The sequence below is a fragment of the Camelus ferus genome, chromosome 6, assembly GCF_009834535.1.
Source record: "Camelus ferus isolate YT-003-E chromosome 6, BCGSAC_Cfer_1.0, whole genome shotgun sequence".
NCBI classification, from domain to species: Eukaryota; Metazoa; Chordata; class Mammalia; order Artiodactyla; family Camelidae; genus Camelus; species Camelus ferus.
This window is the reverse complement of record NC_045701.1, coordinates 49,807,907-49,813,906: the sequence shown is the minus strand read 5'-3', so window position 1 is coordinate 49,813,906 and position 6,000 is coordinate 49,807,907. Positions and strand designations below refer to the sequence as shown.

General features: G+C 32.3%; 1 long non-coding RNA gene across 1 annotated transcript in view; it reads right to left on the bottom strand.

Moving 5' to 3' along the window:
* Positions 1-365: 365 nt before the first annotated feature.
* Positions 366-6,000, bottom strand: part of LOC116664268 — a 43,270-nt gene continuing 37,635 nt past the window's right edge. The window contains exon 3 of the long non-coding RNA XR_004320689.1: positions 366-492. This is a non-coding gene — a long non-coding RNA (uncharacterized LOC116664268). The remainder of the gene's footprint in view (positions 493-6,000) is intronic.

The following is a 6,000-nucleotide window of genomic DNA, read 5'->3' as shown; positions in this document are numbered from 1 at the left end:
AAATAGATATTATTCAACAAATTCCAAAATGCATGTAACCACCCCAATGTAATAAATTGATATTACTCTATTTCTGCAATGCATTATTAGTTTAAAAAATACATAACTGTCCAAATAATCTGGAAAGTTCTGAGTTAACAAGCAGGTAATTCAGAAATAAAGGGAAGAGAAACAAATACTTGATTAAATATGACTACAGATAGAAAATAAATGTTGACTAAAAACTGCATTTGTTATTAAAAATCTCTCACGAATGAATCCTTCAATACAAAAGGACTAATTATAACTGCAATGTGCATAAAAGGGAATTGGAAAACCTGAACTTTATGTACTTACCACTATGTGCTGGCACTGTTATATCACAACTTTATTTACTTATCCCAAAGTGCATTTCATGGAACTCGTGGCTCAGATGTCAGTATCCCAGCGTAAGTCAAATATGAGAAAGGCTTAGTTTCCAAATCAAGTGTGGTTGACATTTAATTCCATGTTCTGAGAAAGAAAAAAAAAAAAAAAAAAGGGAGGTAGTAGGATTAGAAGGATAGGTAGAGGAGGCCTGACTTCATAGATACTAAGTCTTCCGTGAAACCACAGAAAGCAGGCATCAGAATGGGGAGAGCCATCAAACAATACAATTCTCTCAGGAACCATTAAATCAATTCTTGGCCACAAAGAAAGGAATACAAATATTCTGGCAGCTCTCCACACTGGTTATCTAGTAGTGAAACAACTTAGGCAGGGATTTAAAATGTTACCAAATCACTAAGGGCTAAGGCTGGAAGCGTCAATCAAAGGAGGCATAAACATGCCTCATAGTTGAGCCTAGGGACGCTTTATAAAATATAGTTTGGTTAAAACAGAGCTAGAGATCAGCAAATAGCTTGAATATCCTCCAGCAATGCTCAAGGCAATGAAAGAGTTGACTGTGTTCACAAACGCAGCTCCAAGATATTCAAGTAGTAGTGAGGCTGGCAATTTAAAGACACAGAATGACCCTGAAATACAAACCAGCTGAAAAGGAAACAACCTTTTTCTTTTCTGAATAACTGTCTTCCTCACGCCACTCATTGTGCTCAGAATATTCTTTATGAGATTAATTAAGGATTAAATTTATGCATGTTAACTTTCTAAACTCAACCCACTTAGTCATAATCTTCATAATATAGAGTGGCTCAAAAGAATGCTCTACATTTGGATCACAGCATTTATTTATGCCATTTAAACATAGCTGCTTGAGCAAGAAAAATTAACAGCTTTTCATCTGGGCTATATTGTGACGAAGGGCATAACTGACTGGAAATAGAATTTTGAATATTAGAATTCAAACACATAGATAAGTAGACACATACACATATAAAGTCAAGTATGAAATTGAATGGAAATTATCCTATCATGCTGAAAAATGTGTAATACTGCTACAAAATATGGAAGTTTAAATACTATTCTGTGAGGAGGATTATTCTCTTTGAAAGCTTTGCCTATGAAAATCAGCAACGTAGGTCAATAAGTACGATGTTGCTTTAGAATGTATCCCAGCAGAATCACATCTAAGTTATTGGCATAGTGCTTTTTCTCGCATAGAAAACTTAGTACAGACAGTACTAATTATCAAAATCTATGAATATTAGTTTTTAATCATGGTGAATGATTTGTCTGCAAGTCACAGAGAAGCCAACAAAGAAGCAAGAAAATATTTATTATTTTACCTAATGAGAATCTGAAATTGAGCAGTTACTCTTTCCATTATGTTACTCAAAAGATCAGGAATCTGATTAGCAACAGTATTAGTTAAGATTAGTTTTGGAATTAAGGGACAGAGACTTCAAGTTAAAATAATGGTCAAAACACAGAAGTTTATTTATTCCATGAAAACTCAAGTGCAAGATCCATGGCCAGAAAGATGCTCCACAGAATTGGAGATACGGCCTTTTTCTATCTTGTTGCACCATTTTTGTATGAGTTCCATTCCCAATTCACCTTATAGTATAGAAGGATTGCTTTAGCTAGAGCCATATTATCTGTATTCTAGACAACAAGAAGAGAAAAGACAGAGAAAGAAACTACCAGAATTTGCATATCTTTGGTCAGAACTTAATGACTTGACAGCATCAAGAAAAGCTGGTACACATTAGCTTTATTTCAAGCAGCCATGAGTACAGCTAAAATTCAGAAAGCCTGTTGTACAGTGTGGAACACCTAATTCCTTCTACAATATTCCTTCAGTTTTCTTGTTTTTCCTTAAGATATCAAATGATATTGCTACAGCTGCAGCAGTCACATATTCAGAAGATTTCATTCAATCTAGGAGAGGCAAGAGATATTTTCACCTGCCTATCCAGTATTATCTAAGAGGAAATCCCTTTCCCAGAGCTCCCTCAGGAGACCTCTGATTATAGCTCTTTGGGCAGAACTGTGTCACATGCTCACCTGTAGCTATAAGGACAGTTGTGAAAGCAAGAATCTGTCTCAGAGAAGAAGATTGGCTTGAATGATCAAGACCAATGATAACTAATCTTCTTAGACTAGGAACATTGGAGTCAAAACAAAGTTAATGTTTTGTTAGTTAGCAAGACTACAGTATAGCTATTGACTGAGTAAGCCACAGTATTTGTCATTATAGCAATGTTTGGGGTATGCTGTTAAAAATGCAATGACATAATAAAGCCAAAAATAAAAATATGAAACACACACACACTTTCAGTTTTGGAAAGAGGTACTTGTGGAATTAGTGGAATTGATGGAAGGAACGAAGGAAAGAAAGAAGGAAGGGAGAAAGAGAATGAGGCAGGGATGAAAAAAGGCAGATTTAAAATAAAAATTTTTTGTTTCTAAATATTGTTTGGGCTAAATAGGAAATCAAAACATACTATAAACTATTAGAATTGACTGAAAATGGGAATAAAACATATAAAATGTGATGGAGCTGAAATTTTTCTGAAGAAAGTGGTCTTAATGTTTTATGAGAAAATAAGAAAGATTAAAAGATAAACTAAATATTCAATGTTGGAAGAAACAATAACAATATATCAAATGAAAATAAAAGAAATATGCAAAGATGAAAGTGAAAATTATTTATGAAATAAAAATCAAGAATGTTTTAGAACATCTATTAACTTAATTTAATATATTATTAGGTTAAAAGATAAAAATGTACAAAGATATCTTTAGATGCTAAAAAAGAATTGGAAACAGTAGGTATGCATTCTTGGTTTTTAAGAAAAAAAAAAAGATCATGTGACAAACTAAAATAGGAGAAAATACCTTTAATCCATTACAGACTGTCAGGAATCAATAAGAAACCCTTTATTAAGAGTGAGCAAGGAATCAATAACCCAAATCACCAATTATTATTCACATTATTCTTCTAATAAATATAGTGATAAAATTAGAGAATTTAGTCATTTGAATAAGGAAAGTTAATACAAATGATAATAATCAGTTATTATCATTAACAATAAATAGGAAATATAGGTACATTAACTAACATAGTAGTCAAACTTACTAGAAAACTCAGCAAGATGCAAGACAAAATACATTCTACTCTATACCACACCCTGCTCTATCCCATTGGTTTATAATATTATCAGAAATGACTAGCTTTTGAAAAAAGGTAATATAAAAGTATTTTATTCACAATACAAATAAAATAAATAAGAATAACATAAACTTAAAGTTAATCAGCAAGACTTTTATGAAGAAATAATAAATTTCTACTTAAAAACCTAAAACATGGCCTGTATAAGTAGAGAGAGATCATATTCCTAGAAAAAAGAATCACTGTGTAAAAGAGCTCACCTCTCTTCAAATCTACACAAATACAGTACAGTTAAGTTTCTGTCACCCAATAAAACCTTGACTGATGGCTTTCCCTGGAATATAGACTACAGAGTTCCTGAAATTCAAATTGGAGGTGATGGAGAGACCTCAATAAACAGCTAATCTAAGAATCAACAAAAAAGTTTGCAAGACTTCCAATCTCAAAAGATATACATAAAAACATATGGTTAGACAAAATAACCCATGGTTTCAATTATCCCTCCCCCAACACACAAAGCAATGAAAACCACAAGTCCAACTGGTCCATATTCCCTGTAATAATTTGAGATATAGTTGCTGCTCTTTGTAGCCAGCTCCAAGTTGAGAAGCCAAGGAACTTATTTTCAGTAGTAGTTAACAGTTCCACTGAGCCAAGAGAGATATACCAGTGACATAAATTTAATGCAATGCCAATTGCAATTCCAAGGTAATTTTTTTAAGTTGAAAAAATGATTCTAAATTTAATCTGGGAGATTAAATACATAAATTTTGAAGAAACATTATAATGGGGTAGTTGCTCTACCAGTTAAATTTGAACATATTCTATAAAGATTATAAATAAAACATTCAGTCATAGCACAACACAAACAGATCAATGGAACAAAACAAAGTACAGAAACAAATTCTTGAGGAAATATAGGATTTGATGAAGCAGTGACAGTTAAAATATTTGTTTATAAAACAGTGTTGGGATAAGTGACTATCAATTTGGAAAAATAACATCTTTGTATCTGTTTCTCATAACATAACCAAACACAAAAAGATTAAAGTGATCAGCTCCAAAGATTTCAGAAACACAAACAAAACACAGGTAAATTTTCAGAAGGTATGCCAGATACTCTAATGGAAGTTTTCTTACAGGTATTTGTGATCAGAGACAAGAAAGTGAATGCAGTAAATGGATATAAATTACCAGACCCCCAGCACTCTGTAAGAACGCTCAGGATAAATCCTTGCAGGAGAGACATCTCCTATTTTTCTTTTTACCTGAGTGTAATAACTTGAAATCCTTGTCAACCATTTAAAATATACATAAATAAACTCTTTTATAACATTCAGAAATCTTTTTTTCATTTTGAACTCATATTTCCATTTCACTCCATCACTAAACTGCATGTTAATATAGTATCAGTTTATGCTTAATGCTTTTTTATTAAACAGACCATCTCAATTCTGTCACAAAATATATACATATAATAAAAATATACATTTTGTTATATAAATTTTTATTAAATTGTTTTCCTCTAGATTGACTTGCATTATAATTGTCATTAGTACATGATTGATCTTAGCATAAACATTAAAAATTTTTAATTTTAATATAAAATTGATTTATTCAAAATGCATTATCTCAATGAGATTAATAGTTATTTTTTTCAATTACTAATCTTATCCACAGATAAATTATTGCTAGAATATGACAGTTTACAGTCAATCCTACTGATATTTTTCATTTTATTACTTGAAATAGTAAAGAAACTTGTTTATACGTATAAGTTGATAAGAATGAATGGGGCTATATTTTAACAACATCACTCAATTCTTTGAAATCCTCTAGAATTACATGCCAAAATAACATAATGGTGCATCATCAAAGTTATTAATTATAAATCACTTAATTAAGTTATGTTTCAGATTTGTGGAAAGCAAGGAACATGAAGTAACCTGAATTACAAATTTTTTTTTACCCAGTAATTAGCATCATTTATTGTCTTTATTTGGGGGAGGTGCGATACTTAATTTTATGATCAACTTGAGTGAGGCAGGGGATGACCTGATAGCTGATAAAACGCTATTTCTGGGTGTGTCTGTGAGGGTATTTCCGGTGCGAATAGCATTTGAATTGGTAGACTGAGTAAAGAAGATTGCCCTCTCCAAAGCAGATGGGCATCATCCAATTTGATGAGGCCCTGAATAGAACAAAAAGCAGAGGAAAGGTGAATTTGCTCTTTTCCCTTGAGCTGGGACATCCATCTTCACCGGTCCTCCAGTATCCCTCTTCTGGTTCTCAAACCTTCAGACTTCAATTGAATTACAGCACAGGATTTCTTGATCCACAAGCTTTCAATGGCAGATCATGGTACTGCTTGTCCTCCATAATTATATTCGCCAATCCCTTTAATAAACCTCCTCTTCTACACATCTATACACATACTACTGGTTGTGTTTCTCTGGAGATCCCTA